General features: G+C 41.0%; 1 protein-coding gene across 2 annotated transcripts in view; it reads right to left on the reverse strand.

Annotated features, from left to right (window-relative positions):
- The window catches only part of Nubpl (NUBP iron-sulfur cluster assembly factor, mitochondrial), a 198,857-nt gene that overhangs the window by 46,079 nt on the left and 142,648 nt on the right, over positions 1–10,130 (reverse strand). The window lies entirely within an intron of this gene.

Consider the following 10,130-nt stretch of genomic DNA (forward strand, 5'->3'; position numbering starts at 1 on the left):
CACACACACACACACACACACACACACACACACACACACACACACACTGCAGCTGAGCTAGTGCTTGCTTCTACCACCCTTAGAAGCAAGCCCGAGGTTCTGCTCCCCAAAGCTGTCTGGTTTCCTTCACTGATTGCTCCTTGGGTTAAAATTAACTTCCTAGGGTAAGCCTACCCAAGAAGACTAGATTAGACAGTGTGCTCACCATGCATGTCACCAAAATCACTTTTGTCCTTATCCAGTGAGTATTTAAGAGCTGTTATATATCAGCACTTTGTTAATAACTGATAATTAAATGCTTTTAGAACATATAGATATTAGCAGGTAATCAAATAGCTATATTATTTCCAGTTCTAAATGAAGAAGGTGGTAAACTGTGAAAAGGGAGGAGCCTACTGACTTTCAGAAACTGAAGTGAGCGAAGACAGTCATCCTACTGCTGTCTTTTTATTTAAAGATTCCTTTCTTTATTACGTATAGTATTCTGCCTGCACATATGCCTGCATCCCAGAAGAGGGCACCAGATCTCGTTATAGATGGTTGTGAGCCACCATGCTGGGAACTCAGGCCCTCTGGAAGAGCACCCAATGCTCTTAACCTCTGAGCCATCTCTCCAGGCCCCTACTGCTGTCTTAAGATGCAACTTTTGTGAGGCTGTAAACTGACTTAAACACCTTAGCAAGAAATGATGGCACAGGAGCTGCTTGCTACTCTTCAAAGAATGAATGCAGAGCTTTGAGATTGTTTAAGCCATAAGAAACTGTGTAAATAATTCTATATTCTGTCTCATAGAAAGCACAGTATGACTATAGCATTTTACATGCTTATTCATACAACACACAGTAATGTATCTCTTCAAAACATAGTTATTAGAATCTATTAGATAGTCAGCATTTTTCTCTGTGATTGGAGTAAAGCAAGGACTAGAACAAAGTCTCAGTTATCATGGAACTAACATTTTAGTGAGAGAAACGGAGATAAGCAAGTCAGGAAGCAGTATTTTTAAAATTAATTATTTTTATTATTTATTTATTTTATTCGCTTTACATCCTGGTTGTAGCCTCATACCTCCCTCTCCCCTATCAGTTGCACCCTCCTTCCCTCCCACATCACCTATTCCTCAGAAAACGGGAGCTCCCTTCCTCATCCAGCCCAGCTCATCAAGTTGCATCAGAACTAAGCATGTCCTCTTCCCCAGTGGCCTGATAAGACAGTCCCACCAGGGAGAAGTGATCAAAAAGCTGGCTAGTGAATCCTTGTTCCATGCAGTCCCCACTTCCCTTACTAGAGAACCCACATGAAGCCTAAATTGCCCATCTGCTACATCTTTGTAGTGGGCCTAGGTCCAGGTCCTGCATGGTCCTTGGTTGATGCCAGTCTCAGCAAGCCCCTCTGGGTCCCGGTTTGTTGGCCCTGATGCTCTTCTTGTGGAGTTCCTGTCACCTCCAGGTCCTTTTCTCTTTCCTCCCACTTTCCCACAAGACTCCCTACGTATTACCCAATGTTCAGCTGTGAGTCTGAGCATCTGTTTTGAGGTGCTGCTGGGTAGAGCCTCTCGGAGGACCACTCTTGTCTGCAAGCTTAGCAGAGTATCCTTCACGGTGTCAGGGGCTGGCGGTCTCCTATAGGTGTTTGGTTGGTCCAGGCACTGGTTGGGTAGTCCCTCAACCTCTGCTCTACTTCAAGTTTGTGTATATAGGCTGGTGTTCCCCTCCCTCTACCATCTGATAGGAAAAAACGAGAAGCATCCCTCATTGTACAAAACTATTTGCTCCCTACTTTGAAAACTTGGATCGGATAGGAAGAGGTGCCTTAAAAACCTCTCCAGTCTCTGAATTACAGATAGCAAGTGTTACAAGTTAGATAGCAAAACATCTGTCAATGAATTTCACTGACTCTTTCATCCCCAGTCATGTGGTAAAGAATAGTCAAAGAGGAGGGAGCAGGGGGCTGGAGGATGGCCATCCTCAAGAGGTGGTCAGGACCTTGAGTGGGAGGAGAAACCTGCTGACGCAGACTTCTGAAGGCGAGCCTACAGCTGGAAGTCCTAGGAAAAAAAAAAAAAAAAAAGAGTTCCTAGCTCCAAAGCTTCTAGTGACTGAAGGGCGTCTGGAAAGCAGTGTAGCCGTCCATCACAGAACCCACCTGCATAGCCATCCATCTCTTGCCTTCCCTGACACCAGTTTTCTTCAAAACATGCATCAGTAGCTGACACTGTATAGTGATTTGCCTTTTATGGTCCCTTGTGACTTCATAAACATGTGTATTTGATAGTGGTATAATGACATATTTTAAGAAAGTGATGAATATAGGTAGATTTTCAATGGTTTAGAAAGCAGTTCCTGTAAGGCTACACTTAGCTGCCATCTATGAAACGCTCCCCAGGAAGAGAAAGGACACTTTCTTTTTCTATCCTCATCTGAGACTGCCAGCACTGGCAGACAAGCAAGTCTCTTCATTTCAGAGAATTCCAGATGCCCAGTGCCAACAACTGATCATTGCTGTTCCCTGCCATTTAAGCATATTGATCATGTTACTTCCAATTTCTTAGTTCAGAGAACTAAGATCCCAAGGAACTAAAAATATGTCACTGTTATGACAGTTCATTTTAAATGACTCTCAAATTGAATTCCAACTATCTAGAAAAAGAGTTGGCTCGGGACCTACGTGATGCATACTGACTTTCTATGTAAAACCTTGCTGACTGGAACTGGACTGGACTGGACTACAGTCAGACTCTAATCGCCATAGCCTTTGATTAGCAGATTGCATGTGTTGGCGTCATGGCCTTTATAGACGGCCTGCTAAGTTCTTGTGACAGAAAGTGCTCTGCTGGAGGCTGATAGTGGCAAACCTCTTGAGCCAGCTAAGAAGTCAAAAGCAGAACTGTATGCATGTTTATGTTCCCAGCATCTTGTGGAGTGATGTCTAAGTGGCTGCTATTCTCATCAGACTTTATTGTGTTGTTCATTTTAACAATATAATAAACTGATCCTTATAGCCTTTTATTACATGCACACAATTGTAAGAAAGCATTGTTTTTATCAGGTATCTTCAGGACTGGCTGCAATGTCTTCCTCTGTGGCCTAGCAGGACTGCTCCTCCCTGGGGGTGGGGGAGGAGATCAAAGAGCCAGCCACTAAGTTCATGTCATATTTCTTTTTGAAAGAATTATATGACAAGTTCTATGGGTAATAGTTTACCAATATCTGTATAAAAAAAAAAAAAAAAGAATGCATTGCTCAAGTTACTACAGAGTGTTTTCTTCACAGATGTTTTTATTTTCCCTACTAATGAAGTTCTCTGACCCATTTCAACCATCTTCCCTTATAGGAAATGGGTGGGGTTACTTGGGTCAGTCTCTCCAAAGTTACTATAAATCAACAGAGCAGGAGCAGATAACACCCTAAGAAGGGGAGAAAGCTTTATTCGTGTCACCTCCCATCTTATCAGGAGCTCTGTAGCAGAGTTCTAGAGCAAGTTGGCTCTGACAACCTGGAGACAGCATCAATTCTCAGGGAACTTGTTATCTAAAACCTGATTCACTGGTCCTTTCTGCTCATGCTGAGGCCACTTACTGAAAGAATATTTAAAGAAGCACATCCCACAGAAACCCATGTAAGCCCATAGTATGAATAAAACAAGAAAATTTCAAATATAAAAATAATAGCATCCCCATAAAAGCAATGGTTCTCAGGGATATATGGGAATATCTAAGTTCTCTGAAGGCACAATTTAAGTCAACTGCTTATATGAACCAAAAAGTATCATCTTAATGAAGTGTGGGACCAGGGATGCCTAAAGCATTACAAAACTACTTTAAAAATCAAGATACCTTCATCTTTAAGCAATTACATTTAGTGTTAGTAAAGCCCTTCCTATATTTGCTTCTGTACTCTGCCATCCCATTCCCATCCTGATTTAATCTTCCTGTTTACTTTCCTCTTTATTCCTATATAACACTAAATTCTGGTCCCCCTTCTTTGGAAGATGTACCCATTCCCCATCCATCCCTTACTAGGTATTTAACTTCTCTGGGCAGATATTCTAAATGAAATGCAAATATCTATAGCTTAAAAACTAACGCCCACATGTGAGAGAAAATATATGATGTTTATCTTTCTGGGTCTGAGCTTCCTTCTCTCAGGATAATTGTTGCTACCTCCATCCATTTACCTGCAAAACTTACACTTTCGGTTTTCTTTCAGGGAGTGACAAAGTCACACTCCAGGCTGGCTTTATTTCAGGAGTAGCTGACCAGCACAAAATAGACTCTGGATTTTCTGTTTTGGGTTTTTTGTTTGTGTGTGTGCTTTTTTTGTGTTGTTATTTATTGTTTTTGTGTTTAAGAGAGATAATTAATAGAAGCTAGGCGAGTAGGGAGGGGGAGGATCTTGGAGGAGTTGGGGGGAGGAACATGATCAAAATATATAGCATGAAAAGTTACAAAAGTAAAATTCTTTAAATTATCAAAATAAATTTTAATCCTTTATAGACATTTGAAAACCTAAGGTTTGAGGATGTTTTCTCAGTAGGAGTTGCAATTCATTTTACCAATCTAATATGAAGCAGTTTGTAAGAGATATTTAGATATAAGCACTGAAAATTACAAAACTATTATATACCTTAAAAAAATCTTTTGGAATATTTTTGAAGGTTAGTTAGGACAAAGCACAAAATTATCGCTGCCATAAGAGCTATTTTCCAGATCCCATTAAGATCTCCAGCCACTGTTCACGTGCAGGTTCTCTGAGGCATCAGGGAGCCTGAACTCACTGTCCCCAAAGACCCACTATACTACAAGAAGAGCAACCCAAAGAGATGCCCAGCCAAGACGGCTCGTGGTCCTAGCTCCTGCCAACTGCTTACATCTTACTTTGGGGATCAGGACTCCTCAAGTGGAACCAGGCTGGTGAAGAGAAGAAAGCAGAAAGTGGACCAGCAGGTGACAGGGTGGGGTGGGGGTGAAGTGGGTTGAAATGGGCAGCTACGGGGTCAGTACTGGATGCGGTGAACATGCGATATAAAATGGGCACTACGACCTGTTTTATATAAGAATGCTGAAGGGTTGAAAGTAACATTTGTCAAGGTCATGCTGTTGCTCAGTGAGCGACCTGGGATTTGTGACATATAGGAATATAAGACAGAGAATGCTTACATCCACAGCAAGTCGATTATTCATATAAAACAGGTAAGAATTATGTCCACATTTTCCTTTCAGGTTCATTATAATGATATCCATATTCTCTCTCTCTCCCTCCGTTCCTCCCTCCCTTCCTCCCTTCTTCCTGTCTCTTTTCTTTCAGACAGTATGCATTCCTCACATGGTCCTTGAGAATCTTTTATATTAGAAAAGGAAAGGTCCTAGTAACCATGGAAATCTTAGGTACAAATTTCCAAGCTTTGTGCTAATAAAGAACAATTCGGCTTCCGATAATCTGCCATCAAACAGGTCCTGTTTGAAATCAGTGTCATTCTACCAAACACTGAGAAAGGAAGATTATGTGGGGAACCACTTAACTCACCATCAACAATCTACAGGAACAGAGGAAAGTACTTGAATGGTTTTCTCAAATGATTCTGTAGCTTTTGAACATATTTTTGAAACTAGGTCAGTAGATTTTGTGTTTAAATGCAAAGATTACAATCATCAAATAAAAAGCCAATTGTGAGAATTCTAGTTGCATATGAAATTATATTTTAAGTACAATCTATTATATGGAGGTCTGTGGATTTTAAATTCTGATTCATTGATTTAATAAAAAAAAAAAAAAAAAACCAGCACACTGAAAACAAGTCTAGAAAAAAAACAAGCATATGAAACTAGCACGTAAGAACTGAATCCAGGCAGCTATTTACCAGAAAAGCTTTAGTTTGGGCAAACAGCATGTCTACATTGTAACAGTTTTGTGATAAATTAGCTGTGTAAACAGAGGTCAGACAATTGATTTCTCTAGACTTTAGTTCTTACATCTGTGAAAGATAGTAATACAGATGGAGGGATCATTAAGATATTTTCAATTATTTCAAAAAGAAAAAGATGGTGACAATGACCTGCTATGTAAAGTAAAGAAATACTTGTGGAGAACTGCATACAGAAAACGTGAACAAAATATATTTTTCTCTCAAAACGATAAAGTAATAAAAGGAACACTGTACAAAATAAAAAAGCAGGTACATTACATATGACAAAAACTGGTCCATCTTCTTAGCACACTTAAGAAATTTACTTACGCAATGATCACATTCTACTGGATAAGTTAGCTGAACTTACAAAATAAGACTTAAATTCACACTGAACCACAAGCTAGTTTGGAGGTCCTCCTAAAATGCCTTACTGTATCTCACCCAAGGACTGATGAATTATTTCAAGATAATGTAACTGGCTCCACAGATGCAGTCTTGAGTTGCTGAGGAAACTGCCCACACACAGTTCCCCAGGAGCAGAACAGGGAGAGGTCTCAACACCAACCCTGACAGATGCAGCTCTAACCTAGCTATCCAATACAAATAGACCTTCTTTGTATCCACATTTGACAGGCAAACACTTAGCCAAAAGAGCAAGCTGTTATTCTTGTTCTGTGACTAACACATCATCGAACATCAATGTTGAAGCAAAGAGAAGAATGGAAGAGAATGTCACAGCAGAACTTGGTCCTAGTTTGTTCTTTTGGTATATAAGGAATTTGTTTACTTTGTAAAAATATTTTTAATTAAAATTTTCTATTTATTCACTTTACATCCCAATTGAAGGCCCCTCTTTCCTCTCCTCCTGATCCCACCCTTTTCCCCTTTCTCTCCTCCCCTTCTCCTCAGAGGGGAGCGCCCCCACCCCCAACAACTCACTCCAGCACATCAAGTCCTATCAGGACTAATAGCATCCCTTCAGCTGAAGCCAGACAAGGCAGCGCGGGTCAGGGGAAAGCGATGCAAAAGCAGCTAATAGAGTCCATGTCAGAGAATGTCCTCACCCTCCTTGCTGGGGAACCCACACAAAGACCACGCTGCCCATCAGTTACATGTGTTGGGGCTGTAGTCCAGTCCACACATGCTCTTTGGTTGGTGCTTGGGTCTCTGTCAGCCCCCATGGGCCTAGGCTAGTTGACTCTGTCTTCTCTACATTTGGGTCAAAAGTCTTGTGGGTGGGCTGGTGTGCCCCTTCCTCCACTGCGCCCTGCCTGGCCAGGAGGCAGTCACTTCAGTCTCCATGTCCCTTGCTACTAGGAGTCTCAGTGAGAGTCATCCCCATATCCTCCCAGGAGCCTCCCTGTCACAGGTCTCCTGTTTGTTCCAGAGATGCCTTCCCTCCTCTGTTTCCCTTCTCTCTGCTGCTTGCCTCTCACTTCCCATCCCCAACCTCTCCACATAGGATCACCACCCTTGTTCCCCTCCTCACACCCTGTCCCACCCACTTCCCTCACTTCATCCATTTCCAGTCTACTCATTTCCCTCTGAGTGGTGTTCAATCATCTTCCCTTCTTACTTATCTTCGCTTGGTCTGTGCATTGCCGTATGTCTATCCTGTACTGTATGGCTAACATCCACTTATAAGTGAGTAGACGATGTGTGTGTCTTTCTGGGTCTGGGTTACCTCACTCAAGATGATATTTTCTAGTTCCATTCGTTTGCCTGCAAATTTCATGATTTCCTTGTTTTTAGTAGCTGAGTAGTATTTCATTGTGTAATTATACCACATTTTCTTTATCCATTCATTGATTAAGGGACATCTGGGTTGTCTCCAGTTTCTGGCTATTATGAGTAAAGCTGCTATGAACATAGTTGAGCAAGGGTCCTCGTTGTATAGTGGAGAATTTTTTGTATATATGCCCAGGAATGGTATAGCTGGATTTATTTGGCTCACACTTCCACATCCCTGTTTATCATCAAAGGACAGGACCTCAAACTGGGCAGGAACCTGGAGGCAGGAGCTGATGCAAAGGCCATGGAGGGTGCTGCTTCCTGATTTGCTCCTTATGGCTTGCTCAGCCTGATTTCGTATAAACTCAGCTGGGCCCTCTCCCATCAACCACTAATTAAGAAAATGCCCTTTACCTGGATCTGTTTTGTTTTCTTTTGTTTTAGAGACAGGGTTTCTCTAGCTTTGGCTGTCCTGGGACTTACTTTGTAGATGAGGCTGGCATTGAACTCACAGAGATCTGCTTCCCTCTGCTTCCTTGATGCTGAGATTAAAGGTGTGTGTATCACCATGCCCAGTTCCTACAGCTGGATCTTTTGGAGGCATTTTTCTCAGTTAAGGTTCCCTTCTAGTTTTCGTGTGAAGTTGACATAACACTAGACAGCACAGGAGCCGGTTGAGGAAGGGCAGGTGGGAGGGAAGAAAGGGAAGAGGGGAAGAGAACTAAACAGATAATTCACAACAGAGGAATCTCTAATGGCCGAGAAGCACTTAAAGAAATGCTCAACATCCTAGTCATTAGGGAAATAAAAATCAAAACGACTCTGATACTCCATCTTACACCCATCAGAATAGCAAAGATAAAAACTCAAGTGTCAACACATGCTGGAGAGGATGTGGAGAAAGGGGGACCCTCCAGCAAAGTGCTGGAATGCTATAACATAATTTTTTAAAACAGTTATATTTCAACAAGGAAAGAACTCAGCAAAGGTTCAAGACAGGCAAGAGAGTTGTGTGTAGATAACTACCAGCATGCTAATAGGAAATTCAGACATTAGAGTTTTATTAGTAACTCACCGTTCAAATCTGAACAGCCTCTTTCTGCTTTTTCATTTTACAGTGGTGCTAACAGAGAATGTTAGGGCAGGAACAAACCCTAGAGATGAGCATTCCAGCACTTTGCTTTTTACAGATAAAGAAGATGAAACTCGGAAGTCAAATATTTGTGCAAGAGTTACCCTGTAAAGCAAGACATTAAAAACATTCTGTCTGCCTTTCTGTGATTTTGTTTTGTTTTCCAAGACAGGGTTTCTCTGTAGTCTTGGCTGTTCTGGACTCACTTTGTAGACCAGGCTGGCCTCAAACTCACAGCAATCCGTCTGCCTCTGCCTCCCTTAACGTGGTTTTGGTTTTCAAGGGGAAATAAGATTATAAATTTGAAAACAAAAGACCCAACAAATTAGGCAGTACTATCACAAAAAAAAAAAAAAAAAGCTGTTCTTAGTATCAGGCAAATAAAATAAAATTTTCTTGTAATGAACATATTAGTAATGTCTATTTTTACAAATAATACTATGAAAATATTCCTGCATTTGTGGTGTTGCTGTATTACCCAAACAAATAATCTCTAAAATCTCTTTCCTACATGCCTCGGTGATTAAGTAAATGCCTTTTTGAAAACCAAAGGCAACATTCTCTAGACTAAAAGTCAACATTGAAATATGGGGGCAATTTTAACAAAAATATGCAAATAACAAAAAACAGGGGCTAACAAGTGAGCAGAAAAGAAGTCCCACATGTTTGAATAACAAATTCCTACACTCTGGTGACCTAAACGGATTTGCCACCTACAAAGCTGTTCAGCAAACAATCCATCTACTTTCATAAGTACCATCGAATACAACTAACTTCTTTTAACCCAAAAGACACTCAGAAAGATTAAAGGTTACAGGCATTAGAATTAGGATTGAGATGCCAAAATCAAAGACAAAAACAAGCCTGAGGACTGGGGGAAATGATGAACACAGAAAACAGCCTAATTCTGTCTGTCTCTGTCTCTCTCTCACACACACATACACACGCGAACACACCACAGAAGTGGCTAAAAGTCCAAGTGGCTCAAAAACCACAACATAAAACCAGGTACACTAAATCAGTTAGAAGAAAAAGTGGGGAAGAGCCTTGAATTCATTGGCACAGGAAACAACTTCCTGAACAGAACACCAACAGCACAGGCTCTAAGAGCAACAATCAATAAATGGGACCTCATGAAATTGAAAAGCTTCTGTAAAGCAAAGGACACTGCCATCAGAACAAAACGACTGCCTACAGATTGGGAAAGAATCTTCACTAACCCTTTATCTGACAGAGGGCTGATATCCAGTATATATATAAAGAACTCAAGAAATTAAAAAGCAACAAAACAAGCAATCCAATTTAAAAATGGAGTACAGAGCTAAACAGAGAATTCTCTGTAGAGAAATATAGAATGGCA

The sequence above is a fragment of the Psammomys obesus genome, unplaced genomic scaffold, assembly GCF_907164565.1.
Source record: "Psammomys obesus unplaced genomic scaffold, mPsaObe1.curated_primary_1811, whole genome shotgun sequence".
Lineage (NCBI taxonomy): Eukaryota > Metazoa > Chordata > Mammalia > Rodentia > Muridae > Psammomys > Psammomys obesus.